The sequence below is a fragment of the Populus nigra genome, chromosome 16, assembly GCF_951802175.1.
Source record: "Populus nigra chromosome 16, ddPopNigr1.1, whole genome shotgun sequence".
NCBI classification, from domain to species: domain Eukaryota; kingdom Viridiplantae; phylum Streptophyta; class Magnoliopsida; order Malpighiales; family Salicaceae; genus Populus; species Populus nigra.
Window position 1 is genome coordinate 2,718,007 of NC_084867.1, and position 18,357 is coordinate 2,736,363.

An 18,357-nucleotide genomic window follows, 5' to 3' on the forward strand; every position below is an offset into this window, starting at 1 on the left:
AAATTGGATGTTTAGAATTGAAAATGTATTTGAGAATTTTTCCAATGGACTGGATAGGGAAAAAAGGAAAATAATAAATTTGGGGCTAAAAATTAAATGTACTTATTTGTTATCGGTATATGTATAAAAAAACGGATAATTTCATAACGAAACAAAGCTATCTTTCTCTATTTTGTTTTAATGAGATTCTCAATTTGTGAATCAATTGCAATAATTAAATGTAGTAAACAAATTAATCATTGTTTACTAAAAAGCGAATGTGGTCGGAGAATATCAAACTGGTAGCCAAAAATTAGTTACGTGAGTCTTGTAAGAATGTTGTTTACGTACGTATACAATTCATTCAAATAAAAAGAGATTAAGTCATTATTAAAGAAACACAAAAGTATTGAATTCTGAAAGTTAATAAAAAATACTAATTCTGTAATGAAACAAAGTCATTTTTCACTCAAATTTAACAAATTTTATAACAAATATATATTTTTAAAATTCTATTAGGGAAAGGACTTTTATATATATATATATATATATATATATATAGCACATGATAATTACACTATATATATATATAGTGTAATTATCATGTGCAGTGTTTCTACCATTACTATTGTAATTATCATGTGTAGTGTTTCTCCTCACGGATTATACAACTCTATGACTCTTTCCAAGACCTCAGGTAGAATGATAACACTATTAGTGTTTATTTACAGTAAGCCAAGACATTATTGGATGAGCTTGCTATTATTGGCATGCCACTATCCCTGAAAGATTTTAATCTCTATATATTTTGTGGATTGAGAGGAGAATTTAGGGATCTAGTAGCCACTCTCTCCACCAGAGTAGAACCTATTTCATACACTGATCTTCATAGCCATCTTCTCACACATGAGTTTCTGCACAAGGCTTCTCTTCAACCCATTATAACAGCTCCACTATTGCCAACACCATCTCAGCCTCCTTTAGAATTCCTCTCATAGCATCAATCATAGTCTTCAGGTAACAATTATAACTAAAATTCTGGTCATAGAGGTCGTTTTCATGGAGGATGAAAGAATAATAACCGTGGCTATCTCAATTATAAAAATAACATGCATAACTTTGGTCAGAATGTTAACAGTAATGACCTTGGTTTTGGATAGTTTGTTCGACAAAATTTTAGGCAACACGAAAATCGCTTTGGGGGTTGTGGTTAGTGGTCTAATCCTGGGCAAATAAAATGTCAGCTTTATTATATCTTTGGGCATTCAGTGCAACAATGCCCCCAACTATCCACCCATAATATGCAAGTCAATGCTAATTTGGTGTGTAATACTCAATCTAAGAGCACTCCTATTACTTGGTTTTTTGATTCAAATGCTAATTAGCATTTGACACCCAACGTTGCAAATATGGCGAGGTCAGAACCTTATAATGATATTGATCAATTTGATGTTAGAGATGGTAAGAGTCTCGTTGTCTCCCATATTACCCAGTCTAAAATTCATACACCTAAATTTACATTCACCTTATCCAATATTCTACACGTAACTCACATTAAAAAGCCTCTGTTATTTGTTCAAAAGTTTTGTTTAGAAAAAAATGTGTTTTTTGAATTCTACCCTTTTGTGTTTTATGTTAAGGATTTTGTTGTTACCTATTTTTAGGTTCCCATAAAAAAAAAGCCAAAAACATTGTCGGAAGAAAACAAAAAAAATATAGCATTGAAAAGAAGATACAAGAGTGCCTAAAAAATGGCTAAAGATTGGTTGAGAAAGTTCAAAAATAAAAAGATTAAAATTTGACAATATATTTTTGATTGATGAGAGCCTTGTTGACAAAGAAAATTTAATTTGAGAAAGAAAAGTCCAACATCAGATGTTCAAAGGCTCAATTAGATTTTGTTAAAAGATTAATTGAGTTTGTGAACGATTTGATTGCAAGAAAAATTAATTTTTAAATCAATTTTGGCTTTAATTAGAAGAAATTAAAGTTTAGGGGTCAAATTATAATTTTTAAGAGTTAATTTGGTCAAATCAGGAATTTAATTGCATAAATAAATTCTTAAGTTTGATGGGCAATTAGGGACTTGATTGAAGAAATTCAAAACCAAGGATCAAATTGGAAAAGACACATAAATATAAGAGCTGGAATTGACTAAATTAGAGATTAAATTGAAGAACTTGGAAGTTTGTTGATCAAATGACGGTCAAAATGTACAAATTCAGAACCAAGGACAAAAGTGAAAAAGACAACCAACTTCAGAGCTAATGTTTGAATTCAGTAGGGATGCAATTGAATTAATTCTAAAAAGTAAAATATCAATTGAGTACTTGATTGAACAAATAAAAAATTGATGACTGTTTTGAGAATTGACATGTTTTGGCATCCTTTTTCTTTTAAATGAAACTACGTATTTGGTTCAAAATGATGTTGTTTCATTCATTGTTCATTAAAAAAAATATGCTCAAAATGATGCTGTTTTGAATGGCACTATGCATCTTTTTCTTCCCCTAGACGCGCACAAGCAGGGGAAGAAAAAGATTGTTCCCCTGCATTGTCTCTCTCCCTCTTTCTCCCAAAAACCCAAAAATTGACAAGACCCACACCCATGGCTAACCACTAGACGAAAAAAAAAGGGGACAAGCCCTGCAGCTGGCGACCTAATGGCTACCTGGTGACCCTACCCTTGTGTTATGACTAGACAGGGATAGTAGCTCTCTCTTTCCCTTTTCCACCTTGTCGCACCCTCCCGAGAGCTCGACGTCGCGGCGACACTTCCTCCGTAGCGGGGATTCGATGTTGGGGTCTTTCTGTTGTGAAAAAGGGAGTCGCCACCTAGTATTATGGTCACTAGGAAAACCTAACTGGTCTTTCAGAGATTCTAAGGCAAGGGACTGGTTGCGTAAAGGGAAGGTTTTAGCACCCCTAGTACGCCCTACCTAAGGTAAGCTGCTTGGTGTTTGATTTGCCTTATAATTGTTATAGTGTTGATGTTCTCTAATCCCATCAGTTTCCTAGGATAAGTCTGCTCTGATGAATGAAATCTAGGGTGCCTTAAAAATCTATTTTTTTGTCTTAGTGTTTTATACTCTCACGGCTCTAAACCGTGGAGTAAAAAAAATTGAAATGTCCTCGATTATAATCAAGGCTTCTTTCAAGGATTTGTGCGGATGTATTATTCCTAGAAAATTATTTTGGATATTTACCACTCCGGGTTTCTTTATCCAAATATTAACAGTGAATAATAACAAATTATTCCCAATAATATTTTGGATATTCGTCATTTAAGGATTTCTTTATCCAAATATTAGCGGTGAATAATAGATAAATTTCCCCAAAATAAGATTTTTATATTTTTTGGAATATTGGCCAATACCCTTTGGAGTTTTACAAACATGTTGTAAAATCCAGAAATGCAAGAAAAATGATTTTTGTTGTGTTTAAGAAATCCATGCGAAAACACATTTTCAAAACTTCAAATATTTGTTTTTTATATAAAACGTAAAAACAATGTTAGGGTATTGGCCGTATGCAGGAAAACAAAACATTTTTTCATTTTATATTTTTTTTTGATGTCTCGACGAAAACCGGGTATTTTCATACCGGACTTGTATCTTTACCATATAAAACAATACAAGCAGATATTGATAAACAATGCATCAACAAACTTTTAGAAAAACACATATTTAAATCATTCTTTTAAAGAAAATTTTCCGAACGGGCCAGACCCGGCCCACAAAGAGACTGGGCCGAAATCAGCCCAACATAAAATGGGCCCACTTCCTACAGGGGCTGGACTCAGCCCAGCCCAAACCACATGACTGGTACTGTTCACTGTACAGTAGCAGTGTTACTGTTCCTCTGCACAGTAACATGTTAATTAATTTTACGGTTACTGTGCACATGCATAGTAACCGGGTAATTATTTTTCCAGTTACTGTGCACATGCACAGTAACCCCGCTTTTACACATTAACAAAGCAAACTGCATGCAAAAGACCACGTTACTGTTCAAGTGAATTAAATTTCACTTAAACAGTGCAAACACAAAGCAAACAATTACACAGTGCGGGAGGTTACAGTTCTAACAAAGTTGGCGGATTAACTGTTCAAGTGAATTAATTCACTTGAACAGTGCGGTGAAATGCAGACAAAGAGAACCTGTTACTGTTCAAGTGAATTAAAACTCACTTGAACAGTGTAAATGCAAAGAAAACCACTGCGCACACAAGGTGAAGAGAACAAACCTGGAGATGAAGAAGTTGTCCGCGTTCGTCCGTTCCCAGTCTTTCCCTCCTGTCCTATGTTGGCGTCAGTTTCCCTGTTTTTTTTCATTCCTCTACGTCTTTGTCACTCTCTCTCCCCAGTTGTCTGCTCTTTCTTCTTCCCTATTTCTTCCTCCTCTCTAGTGTTGCTGCGGTTGCTCACAGTGTTGTCGTCTCCTTCACAGGTGGAAGAAAGTCTTCTGCTGGCATGGCAAATGATCAGCGCCCTTGGAGTCTCGGTTTTCTGCTCCTTCTTTACTGTCCTTTGGCCTCCCCTCTTACTTCTCAATCTTCCCCGTAATGAGCTGCTGTTAGCAGCGAAGAGGAAAGAAGAATGAAGGGCCGGTGCAGGAGCGGGAGCTGCAGCTGCTCGTCCTCCTGATGTGGCTGCTGGTTCGGATGTAGAAGATGCGGTGCAAACAGGGGTGAAAACCTTTGCTTTACTGCCTTTGAAACCTGAAGAAAACATTCCTTTTTTCCTCTCTCGTTCTCTTTGTTTTTTTTCTATGCCAACCCTTTCTGCTCTTTACTCTTCTCTTCGGCTCCTCCTCCCTCTGTTGGAAGAAGAAGAAAGCAGTCTATTATATATGCCAGAACCGGAGACCACCCTCACATTCTTTCATCTCCACCGTCTCTGTTTAGGGAAACAGTCCCAGTCCTTAGATGATGATGAGGGCGTTGGCAACGTTTGGCAGAGAAGGCTGTTTCGTGTGCAGGGAAGAAAATGGTCGAGCCAGGGGAATGGCCAAGGGGGGGACTCCTTTTGGGTGTTCTATCTTTCTCGTTTTAAAAACTGAACTCTCTCCCCCCGTTTTCAAAAACTCTTCCCCCCTCCTTTTGTTAATTAATTGTGAGCGGCACACAAGTGAAGCGGGCTCTGTCGCGCATGCACATCGGGTGAGGTCTCCAATAGGGGTGGCTTTGCAGGGCACGCCTGCGCTGTTTTCTAGTCATGGGGTTTTGGGTTTTTTGCAGCAGTATGCGGGGAGAGAGAGAGGAACGGTGTATACACTATTTTGGGTTTTTTCTTTTTAATAATTTTTTTATTTATTTATTTTTGTGGGGACCCAAAAATGAGTAACAACACACCTTATAAATACCAAGGGACGAAAAAGAGAACGGACGACAAAAACAAGAAAAGGACAAAGAAGAAAAATAGAGAAAAGGAGAGGAAAGAAGATAGAAATATAAGAGAAAAAGAAGAAAAAAAAAACATGGGAAAACAGAGCAAGGAAATGGAAGGGAAGAAAAAAGAAAAAAAATGAATGAAAAGAGAAGGAAAACAGAGAAACAGAGAGGAGTAAGAATAGAAACAAAATAGAAGGAAAACACATAAAAAGAATCATTGACCCAATATCTCCCCAATGCACAGCCGCCTTGTTTGGAAGAAGAACCACCAGCACCACTATGAGCCACTACTAGGTCAACTTTCTCCTACCCCTCTCCTCCTCCTCCTCCTTTTTCTTCTCCTATGGTTGCCCTCCACTGTTCTATAGGTGAACAATGGAGAGTAAATTAATTTCTTATCCACTGTTTACATTGCATATGAACAATGAAGAGTTTTCTCCACTATTTTTGGTCGGACAGTGATGGCTCAGACCAAAATGGCTTGGTCGGGTCCAACCCAAAACAAAAAATAATATATATTGGGCCACCATTGGCCTAACACTCTTTTGGACCACCATCAGCCCAACTCTTGTCTTGGGCCGATGTCGGCCCACTTCCTTTCTATGTCAAACCGAGCCCAAATAAGCAAAGGGAGATCATTGCAAAAGAGGCAACCTAACCAGCCATATGGGCATCATCGACTTCATCTCCAGCAACAACACACCAGGTAAGCCTCTATTCCCCTTTATAAAACTATGATAACAATCATTTTTACTTGGGTCAATGATTAATCTCACTTGTGACCTAAGTTTTGCCTTGAATCAACCTCGAATTGGATTTTAAAACTATTATAATAACTTTCTTTATTCTTATATTGACTCTGGTCAATCTAGGTCAATCTGACCCGTTACTCGGACCTCGACCAATGACTCGGGCTTTACTCCGGATTGACCCATGAGTTAGGTTTTAAAACTATAATAATAATCATTTTTATTTTTACTTGTTTTAGTTATATAATTTTAAAATTGTGAGTTTTTTATAAGGATATTTTAGAAATAAAAAATAATAAATATTATCTCTAGAGACATGTCGTCTCTATACATCATGTTTTGAAAGTATAAAAATTCAATTTAAAATTGTTTCAGATAAAACTTTATTTTTATTTTTTAAACCAAATATATTTATATTTTTGCTATTTCTATCATTGCTATAAAATCTCTACAAAACTTTCTACTCTTTTTCAAGGAAAAGGTTTAAATGTACACGAAGCAGATGAATAAGGCCCACTAGCTACAAGAGGCAACAGGCATTTCAGATCAATTTTTTTCCATGGGATTGGATTTTGTGATTTGGTTAGCAATTTATGATATTGAACTTATTAATTCATTTTGTAAGTTATTATCTAATTAATGTGAGCAAATTAAACATTACAGCATGTTTCGTTCTCCTCCTCTATATGAAGATCAGCCAAGACCTGTACTCCGACCACCTACACGTCCTTGAGCTTTAATTTAATGTATAGTTTATATTTTTTGGATTTTTGTAGTTTTATTTTTCATTAGCATATTTTAGGTACCTTTAGTCTTGTAATAGTAAGAAAATCTGTTTTTATGTGGAAAATTTTATGATACAATAAAGTAATTAATGATATTTTATTAGTTATATTCTGACTCACCTTAAAAGAAAAAAATATAAGTAAAAAATAAATAAAAAAATTCATGGTGCACAAAAAATAATAAAAATATTTTCATTTATGATTTTTCTTATAGCATACTACTAATTACTTTTCAATTATTATAAAATTCATTGTTTTTTGTGGTAATATGTAGTGTTTTATTTCAATTTCTATAAATAAAGTTGTATTAGATAAAAATGGGTTAAGGCAATTTATTCAATAAAACTATTTTTACCAAAACAAACTTATCAATATCTCAATTTTTTTAAAAAAAAATCTTGAATTCAAATCACTCTTTTCATAACTATAAAAATAAAATTATTATTATTATTGTTGTTGTTGTTATTATTATGAGAAGATCTTTGCTCTATCCGAGGAGTTTAATTCAATATTTATTAATTATGCTTTAATCATGAATTGATCTGTTCATAGTACTTCATTCTTTGTCAATTATTTAAATTCTTACTGCATGATTGTAGGATCAAGTTTAATTGTTTAAATTCATCTAATTGCATTTCTAACCATAGAAAGCATGCCATGATCAATGGGTTACAAAATACACTAATAATACAGATAAGATCATATATATATATATATATTCCATTCTAAAAATAAGATATCATAGAAATTAAGAAAAAGTTATTTTTAACTTTTATCAAACATTAGAAAATGTTTGATTGTCTTATTTTTTAAAAAATTATAATTATAATTTTTTTATTTTTAACTCTAAAAATAATTCTCTACTCATTTTTCATGATGATAAATAATCTATTTCTTATGAATTTCATTTTCTTAAGAAAACTTTGGGCTGGCTCAATCCAAGAAGAAACATTTTAATTTCGAGAAAATTGGCTGAGTGATTGAATTTATTTCTGATGGATCTTTCAATTCCAACGGTTAGATAGATAGCTAGAGGTAGAATTCCGAATTTAGATTAGAGTACTCTAATTTCGTATTCTAATAGTTATTAAATCTTCAATAAACTAATATATATATATATATATATATATATATATATATATATATATATATATCGTTTGGGCCAACCCACCTTACAACCTAGAAGAGAGTTAAGGCCCGACTGAAGTCACTGCAAGAGTTGATAGGCATTGAGCCACATGCTTTACGGCTGATCATTTCAAAATATTAATATTATTTTTTTAAAAAAACACGGATATATAATAAAAATAATAATATTTTTTTATTTTTTAAAATTTATTTTTATATTAGAATTTTAAAATAATTTTAAAATAAAAAAATTATTTTTTTAAAAAACATAATCATACCACAAGGACAAAAGGAATTGAATAGAATTAGAGGTATTTAAAAATATAGTAGTGATTGCTTTTCGCTTGAAAATACTTTAAAATAATATATATATATATATATATATATATTAAAAAAACATGGTCATACCACAAAGATAAAAGAACCTAAAGTCTAAGCTAATAGATGTTTTCGAGTGTAATAGAGTTTGTTTTTTATTTGAAAATACATTAAAATAATATTTTTTAAAAAATTATTTTTAACACCAGTATATCAAAATGATCTGAAAATATATATAAAAATATTAATTTAAAGGTAAAAAATTTTAAAAAAATAAATTATTTTTATAAATACTTTTAAAATATAAATAAAAGTTTTTTTTGTCCCATGTCTTTTATTTTCCTCACTTTATCTAAAAAATTGATGAAACATGTAAAATTTTCCAAATGTAAACAGCAATGCTGATACAAAGTTTCATCATGACCCGTGTTTTTTGGATTTTATTCGGAAACATTAAATTCCAAGTTGGATTAATTTTCTTAATTAAACCCCCACACATTGGAGGGTGGTTCTTCAAATATATCAAAGTTTGATTTAATTATAACCTCATCCAAGTATTTTATCAAAAACTAATTAATTAATAGTTCTCATGATTTTAAATTTTTATATTTTTAAACTCATTTATAATTAATTATTTTCATTGATTTCATATTTTTTTCAATATATTTTATTTTTTCTTAAGAAATAGAAATGGGATAAAAGAAGTAGATAACGTTAAAAAATTAGGAATACTTAAATTATTTTTTTTATATTAATTAATTAATTACTAGTGCTAAATTATAATTAATTCTATGACAATTGTCCGCACGGATACTTTGGCTATTAGTTACGGATTCTATCATACTGGAAAGATCCTCTTTTTCTTAATTTCTCGTATACAAGAAGAAGAAGGATGTTGAAGCCTGGAACTTTCTTGTGGTGATTGGATAAATGAGTGACCTTCGATATTGAGGTTGAATATATTTCGTTAAAATTTAAATATTTTTTTAATTTAAATTATTTTTTAAATATTTTTAGATTATTTTTATATTTTTATATCAAAAATAAATTTTAAAAATAAAAAATATTATTTTAATATATTTTCAAATAAAAAAACATTAATTTTTTTTAACTATACATTCAAATATCCTTTTAGATTTGACTGCCACCACCAATAATATATATAATTATTGTAATCCATAATGAATTATTTTTTTTTATATTGCATTTTCATCGTTTTCTTAATATTTTTTTTAATCTCACATTACTTTGCATGTTCATTATTTCAAACCTTATTTTATGATTTAACGAACATCAATTTTGTAAAACCAAAGAACAATTGTTAAATGAAAAGAAAAAAAACTCAATAAAAAAAATTAAAGAATGCAAATTTTAAAAAAATCGAAGTGGCTCTCGATCTGTTCATAATCAAACACCTTTTCATAATTTACTTAGTGTAAATTTTGAGATTAAATGGGAAGCAAAAGTACTCTAAAAACAGATACAAATGAAAAAAAAAAACTCAATATATATAAGAAAAAGAATGAGAAAAGAAAAAAAAAAGTGAGAAACATCTATGGCTATTGAAGATTTTTAAAGTCAACCTGGACGGAATTTGGGGGCTAGCGAGAGCCCGGCGCCTGCAAAAATAAAAATAAAAATAAAAATCATTAATATTATGTTCTCAAAAAAAAAAAACCCCTTAAATTATAAGGCTGAAACCAAGTTTTTCCTCCTCTAAAAAAATTATTCTAGTCTTGCCTCCTATAAAGTTTTGCCCCAGAAAGTCATACATCTACTTCGGTGTCTCTCAAAACGTGTGCCTATCAATCTTTACCCTCTATAATCATTGATTGACCATTGACCAATTCCTTGCGTTATAGTATTTTTTTTTAGGTTTAGTTTAGAATACATGCAAGCGTTGTAGTTTTTTGTTTTCACACACATCCAAACTGGCATGGATTCTCCATATCCATTCCTTAACTACTAGTTTCCTGCGTCTATATATATCGCGCCCTCCTCCGAAGGCAAACACCATTGCATACACACACAGAAGAAATTAAGAGCATTATTTATCAAGAAATTGAAAGTAGGAGAAAGAGAAAGAGTGGAAAATGAAGCTATTGTGGTTCTTCTTACGCTTCTTCTGCCTAGCACTTCTGTTTAGTACATCTTCTCAGCGCATGATGTACGTAGTAAACTTGTATTTATTCCTCTCTTTCTCTATGACATTATGAAAGTAGAGTTCAATATTGTTCCAGCCCATGTTTTGCAAACGTACGTGCAAACTTTATACAAAAATATCAACAGGACGCCATTGGAGAATATTGATATTGGAGATAATTTCACTTGGAACTAAGAAGAAACAGTACGCTTACAAGTTATATGATACATTGCATAGTCTGACCAATTTGGAAAAAAAATTTGAAGATGAAAGTGAAATTATTAAAAATGTTGTTTTAATAGATTAAAAAAAAGCACATTTCATGTTTTCTGTATCTGTTATAGCTAGATTTGGCTCAACATTGGATGTTGTCATGCTGATTCTTTCAAAGTTTACCAGAGCCTACATATCTCTCGATCCCAATATTTCCCATTCCCAAACAATTTCTAGCAAACTAGTTTGATTCCCCTAGAAACATTATCGGATAAAGCACATTTTTTTAATATAAAAAAATTATGGAGATTTTGTTAATGGTATTTTTACTATTAAAATGTTTTTAAAGTACTGCAAACTAAAAAATTTATAAACACGTTTAATAAAATAAATTTATAATTATATATGCTAATAAATAATAATAAATTTATTAATTCCAACTAAAACTTAAATCCAGAATATGAGATAAATACGTTATTTCTTAGAAGAAAAGATTGTCGCGGGGTGCGCGGCGTCGCGGCGAATATTCCACTTTTAAAATCTAGGAAAAAGTATGGTATCTATTTGACAAATGTGGGGAGACAAAAAATATTGTCATTTTTTGGTAGGAAATGGAATGGGAGTCGCCACCTAGTATTTTGGTCACTAGGAACCCTAACTGGTCTTAGAGATTGGGTACGGGGACTGGTTGCGTAAAGGGAAGGTATTAGCACCCCAAATACGCCCTACCTAAGGTAAGCTGCATTGTTTAACTGTCTGATAAGATTCAAGGTCTCATTGTGTTTCCTAGTTGTTGGTCCGTCTATGGTTCAAGAAAAGTCCTCCTCAATAAGGAGATCCTTATCTTATCAGGTAAAGCCTAACCGTTCTAACGTCAATGTAAAAAACATATTTAATCAGGAATACGTTTTACGTATAAATTCGTAATCCCACATACTAAAAGAAGACAAAAAGATTTTTTTAGAATTTTTGAAATATTGGCCTAGTTCTCATGGCTTGAATAAACTGGTTATAAAAGCCAAAATGCATGCTAGTACATATATTGTTTTTTTTTTTAAACTTTCTTTGTTGTATGAAAATATGATGTTATAATATTTATATATATATATTGGAGAGACTAGGCCGTATTTTAAAACAAAACATTTTTTAATTATGTATTTTTTTTTTTGATGTTTCGACGCAAATCGGGTATTTTAATACGGGGTTGGTATCCTTACGGTATAAAAATACAACCCAATATTAATCCACTTTAACAAAAATGCAGAAAAATCAACAATATTTTTAAAGATATTTAGGAAAATTTTTGAAAACAAAAGACATTTTTTATTTTGAAAATCTTTGACGTTTTGATGAAAACCGGGTATTTTAATACCGGATTTGTATCTTTACAGTATAAAAATACAAACCAATATTGATCAAAATACAGTAATAAACTTACAGAAAAATCACATATTTTTGGAAATAATTTTTCGAAGAAAATTATTAATTTTTTTTTTATATGTATCTAGATATAAATAATACAAAACACAATATAATGTACATAATATATAATTGGGCTGGGCTGGGCCGGCCCAATTCGTTGGGCCGGACTCAGCCCCAAAATATGTCGGGCCGAAATCTCGGCCCAACAAAAATCTGATATTTCTTTTCTGGGCCAGACCCGGCCCAGAAGACAGGGCTGGGCCAGGATTAGCCTGGCCCATCAACAAAACCAGCTGGGCCAGAACAAGTCTGGCCCAGCACAAGAATCCAACGGGGGGGGAATTATTTTCCCCCCATCCTTCTGCATGCAGAAGGAAACGCAGCTGACACAAATAAAATGAAGAGGAAGGAAAGTTTACCTGGCGCGGAGGAGTTGGTGCGTTGCTGGGAGGCCGGTGGTGCTGCGGTGGAGTCTGGTCCCGGCTGGAAGAAGGAGGAGCGGATTCCTGCAGAGGAGAAGGAAAGCTCTCGGCTGGAACCTTTGGTGTGGCTGAGGAAGGAGCTGCTACTCCGGTTGCTGCTGGGCGTCGCTGGAGGAAGGAGGACTGCTGTTGGCCGGTGAAGAAGCTGGAAGGCGGAGGCTTGCTCCTGTGGAGGCTGTCACTGCTGAGGAGGCCGCGGGGGGCGTTGCTGGGGCTGCTGAAGCTGCGGTGAAGGAGCAGCTGAGGGAGGAGCTGCTACTGGCTTTGTGTTGATGGGAAGGAGAGGGGACAGTGTTTTGGGGGGCTGCTGGAGACGATGGGGCAGGTTGAGGGAGAAGAAAAAAAAAATCAAAAACAGGGGGGTGGCTCTAAGGCTGGCGGCTAGAAATGAAGAAGAGGGAGGGGAGATGTGTGTGAGGGTTGTTCGGCTGCTGAGGGTCTGTCGATGGAAGGAAAAAATAGAGGCGCTGATGCTGGCGGAGCAGAGGGAGAAGAAGCTGGAAAAAGAAAAATGTTTGCAGGAAAAACACGCAGGAAAAGCTTATTTTGTGCCAAATTTGAGCTCCGTTCCTCCAACTATCTGACCATGAAAATTCCTTCTATTTATAGGGCTGGAAAGAGGGTAATCTTGTCTTCAATGGGGAAAAAGTCTCAGCCCTTGATTCGACTTGAGCAATCCAAACCGTCGGTTCAAAGTGTGCACCTCGAACTGCCAAATTTGCAGACTGCCCGAGGTGCATGTTTTGGCCCAATAAACGGAGCCGTTCCAAACCTTTTCGACCCGACCGGACCACTCCCCGGGATAAAGGAGTTCCAGGTGGACATGTTGGTGCATGCTTTGTCGGATTTGGGGGCCAAACGAGGAAGAAAACACGTCTGGAAGTCGGCCACTCGGGCAGCTCGGCGGGGAAGACAGTGAACAGTGATCAGTGATCAGTGATCCCTTTTTTTTTTTTTTTTTTTAAATGCAAAACGGCGCCGTTTAGATAAAAAAAAAGGATTTCTTTGCCAATGTTCAGTTTAGTCCTCAGACTTTCAGTTTCGTTCGACAGTATTCCCCAATTGACCCTAAAACTTCTGATTTGATGCAATTTAGTCCCGGTATAACTTCATCTTCGGCCCCAGAGTTACGCGCCTTTTGCAATATGGTCCTTGGTCTCGTATTTATGCAATTGAGCCCTTAATTGATCAATAAACTTCCAATTTCTTCAATTAGGCCCCTTAATCAATTAATTCCAGCCCCCCTACTTGCGCGCCTTCTCCAATTTGGTCCCTGGTTTCGGATTTCTTCAATTAAGTCCCTAATTGGCCCTTAAACTTCAATATTTATGCAATTAAGCCCCTGATTTGCCCTAATAAATTCCTAAAAAATATATTTTGGCCCCAGAACTTAAATTTCTTCTAATTAAAGCCCAAATTGACTTAAAAATCAATTTTTCTTGCAATCAAATCCCCTATAAATTCATTAAAAAAATCCAATTAAATCCATAATCATCCAAATTTGGGCTTTTCTCCTCCAATTTCAAATTTCCTCCTCAACAGGGCTTTCCTCCTTCAAGAATATACTGTCAAAAATCCAATCTTTGTATTTTTAAACTCATTGACCAATTTTCCGACCATTTTCTGAGTGCTTCTGCCTCCTGTTATTTTTTCTTAACCTCCTTTGGCTATATATATATATTTATATATATATTTTGTATATATATTTTGTGGGGGACCCAAAAATGGGTTACAACAGATGCCCCCTCTTTATAATGCTTACGGAGCAAGGTTTTTGCGCAGTAAGTTTTATAAAGATAAACCCAAAACGGAAACTCCCGGAACTGATCTGATTGAAGCTGGATTGATCTGAAACTTGTCTTTTATAGCAATCTCAACTTGGAATCCCATCCGGCGATTCCATTTAACCAACATGAAATATGAGGTCCCGTCTGGCGACCTCCTTTAACCAATATCGAAATACGAGATCCCTTCTGGCGATCTCCTTTAATCAACTTGGAATCCCATCTGGCGATTCCCCTTTTCCTTTTTTCTTTTTTTTTTCTTTTTTTTTCTTTTTACGAGGTCCCATCTAGCGACCTCCAAATAGCAAAATGCGAGATCCCTTCTGGCGATCTCCTTTATTCAACTTGGAATCCCATCTGGCGATTCCTTCTTTTATTCAACATGTAATACGAGGTCCCATCTGGCGACCTCCGAATAGCGACACACGAGATCCCTTCTGGCGATCTCCTTTAAACAACTTGGAATCCCATCTGGCGATTCCTTTTATTCAACATGTAATACGGGGTCCCATCTGGCGACCTCCGAATAGCGAAACACGAGATCCCTTCTGGCGATCTCCTTCAAACGACTTGGAATCCCATCTGGCGATTCCTTTTATTCAACATGTAATACGGGGTCCCATCTGGCGACCTCCGAATAGCGAAACACGAGATCCCTTCTGGCGATCTCCTTCAATCTTGGAATCCCATCTGGCGATTCCTTTTATTCAACATGTAATACGGGGTCCCATCTGGCGACCTCCGAATAGCGAAACACGAGATCCCTTCTGGCGATCTCCTTCAATCTTGGAATCCCATCTGGCGATTCCTTTTATTCAACATGTAATACGGGGTCCCATCTGGCGACCTCCGAATAGCGAAACACGAGATCCCTTCTGGCGATCTCCTTCAATCTTGGAATCCCATCTGGCGATTCCTTTTATTCAACATGTAATACGGGGTCCCATCTGGCGACCTCCGAATAGCGAAACACGAGATCCCTTCTGGCGATCTCCTTCAAACGACTTGGAATCCCATCTGGCGATTCCTTTTATTCAACATGTAATACGGGGTCCCATCTGGCGACCTCCGAATAGCGAAACACGAGATCCCTTCTGGCGATCTCCTTCAATCCTGGAATCCCATCTGGCGATTCCTTTTATTCAACATGTAATACGGGGGCCCATCTAGCGACCTCCGAATAGCGAAACACGAGATCCCTTCTGGCGATCTCCTTCAATCTTGGAATCCCATCTGGCGATTCCTTTTATTCAAAGCTGAAATACGATGTCGTTCTTCCTGATGGTAGGGCTCAACACTTCTCATTTTTTTCTATTTCTTGTTCTTCTCGTTGTTCCAGAATCCACTATGATTCACAACTGTGATTCTTTGCTATCATCTGCTATATGATTCCTTCTTCGTCTCCAATCTTGTGGGAGTGCATTAAGAATTCCTCCTGTAATGATCCAAAAAACATATATGCAATGATTTATGATTAGATGCCATGCATGCATTCGTACCTGGTTTTGAAACATAGGCCCCATCCTCTTCTTCTAGTTCATGGGACTCCCTCTTAACATGAGCTTGCTTTTGACGTCGTATGCTGGATTCATCTCTCGTGTTGTCTCTGACTTTCTTCAAGTAGTCCTTTTCCCAAAATGTATGACTTGTCATTGCCCCTTTGTCATGCTTTTGTCAAATGCTTTAGCTTGGTTTTCAAAACTATAGGCTTCCGTGCATTTTAAACACGTAAAACTTTTCATGAAAACATCTCTTATTGCCCCCAGTGTAGGGGTGTGATTCTAGCCTAGGCTTTTGTATAGAGAAGAAATTCGTTTAGCCGATGCTAAACTTTTTTAGGTGCGATAACAACAAGACATGCACTGTTGGGATTAATGCAAAAATGATTGTTGTGAGATCAATGCAAAAGAGAAAGAAGTCAATGGCCAAACTTTGCTTTATTGATTTAAGAGCCTACATCAAGCATAATATCTTTTTACAGAGTCAGAATTCACAGGTTGAGCTAGGTCTTCTCCATCCATTCTAGCCAACTTCAGCGCTCCTCCTGAGAATGCCTTTTTTACTACGTAAAGACCCTCGTAATTTGGTGCCCATTTGCTTTGATCATCTCCAGGTAGTGACAAAAGTTGTTTTCACCTTATCCTCCGGAGCCATTTTTTATCTGGTTGTATCCTGAAAAACCATCCATCAAAGGAATATGTGGAACTCCGGGCAGCGTTGTCCACTAAAACATCTATGTGTGGTAGAGGAAAATCATCCTTGGGACTAGCTTTACGCACACTCTAATCTTCCCTTCCTTCTTAGGCACCACAACAATGTTAGATACCCATTGTGGATACCTAACTACTTCTAGAAAGCCAGCATCCCATTGCTTCTCGAGTTCTGTCTTGACCTTCATCCAGACATCCGGGTGGGCCCTCCTCAGCTTCTGTTTGACTGGTTTACAGCCTTCTTCCAACGGTATCTTGTGTACTACAATATTTGTATCCAAACCGGGCATATCTTCATAGGACCCAGCAAAGACATCTGAATATTCTAGTAATAGGGTGATCATTTTTATCCTTTGCTCAGAAGTAATTAGGGTACCTATTTTCAACTCCTTCTTGAACTGATCACTGCCTACATTGATGGTTTCGAGTTCCTCTGCGGCAGGTTTCCAAGTCTGTTCCTGCTGTTCTACTAGCCTGGTGAATTCACTGATATTGCTTTCATCTCACTCTTCTTCTTCCATAGCTATTAAATGTTCGTTCAAGTTTGGCCATTTATTCTTGATGCTAAATGTGGTAGGAGATCCGCTTTCAGGATTCGTGAAAGCAGGAAGTGTTTGGTGTAAATGCATAACAGAGAAAGCAATTTGTGAAAAGTGCATGATATCACAATTTATTTAAAGAAAAGGTGGGCTCCATGACAAATAAAATCTAGCTGACATCATGAGCCTTGATTGTCAACTAGAGGAAATAAAAGAAAACATAAGCAATGACAAAAGCATGTTAAGGCAAACAAAGTTGGTTTACATTTTGAAAACAACTGGAGCTTCTTGGGTCACCTAGTTCTGGAACTTCTCGTCCTGACCTTCCATCCTACTCACCTCACCCCTACTCTCCATGGGTTCAATTCTCAATTGCCCCATTTTCAACATTTTTGCAATCATTTTACAAAACTCGATGCAATCTTCAACATGGTGTCCATCTCTTCCATGGAACTCACAATAACCACCTTCTGCCGGATGGCTTTCCACATTTGCCTCTAGAAATCCTGATCGTACTAACATGTCGTACATCTTTTCCATAGACACCTTCAACACCTTGCATTGATTTCCAACTTCTATCATGCCTATTCCACTACTACTTGAGGCATGTTTAGGCAACGGGTTTGAATTCATATTGGGCTTGTCCTCAAAGGATACCCATCCTATCTTAATAAGCTCCAACAATCTTTTCTTGAAAGCGTAACAGGTTTCAATCCCATGCCCGGGATTACCCGCATGGTACTCACAAGTTAACTCGGGCTTGTACCAAATTGGGAATGGTGGTTGTAATGGTAGTGTAGGGATAGGAGCGATGTGCCCAATGCTCAAAAGTTTGGCGTACATGTCCTTCAAAGGCATGGGTAGTGGCGGTAGTTGTTCTGCAGGGTATCTTATATAGGGTCTTTGGTAGTGATTTTGGTTGTTTGACTGGTTATTTGGTCGATTAGGGGAAAAAGGTTGGTTAAAGTTCATGTGTGAGAATTGAGAGGTAGGTACTTGTGGATTGTGGGAATCTACTTTATTGCCCTTATACCCGCCTTCCAAGTTGTTAACATCGCCTTCTCTCTTTCTTCCAATAAAACCCTTCTCCAATGGCTCAGCTATACGTCCAGCTTTAATCCCTTGCTCTATCCTTTCAGCTATGCGTACCGCATCGTAGAAATGCTGAGATGAGCTACCCATTAAATGCTCATAATAAGGTGCCTTGAAGGTA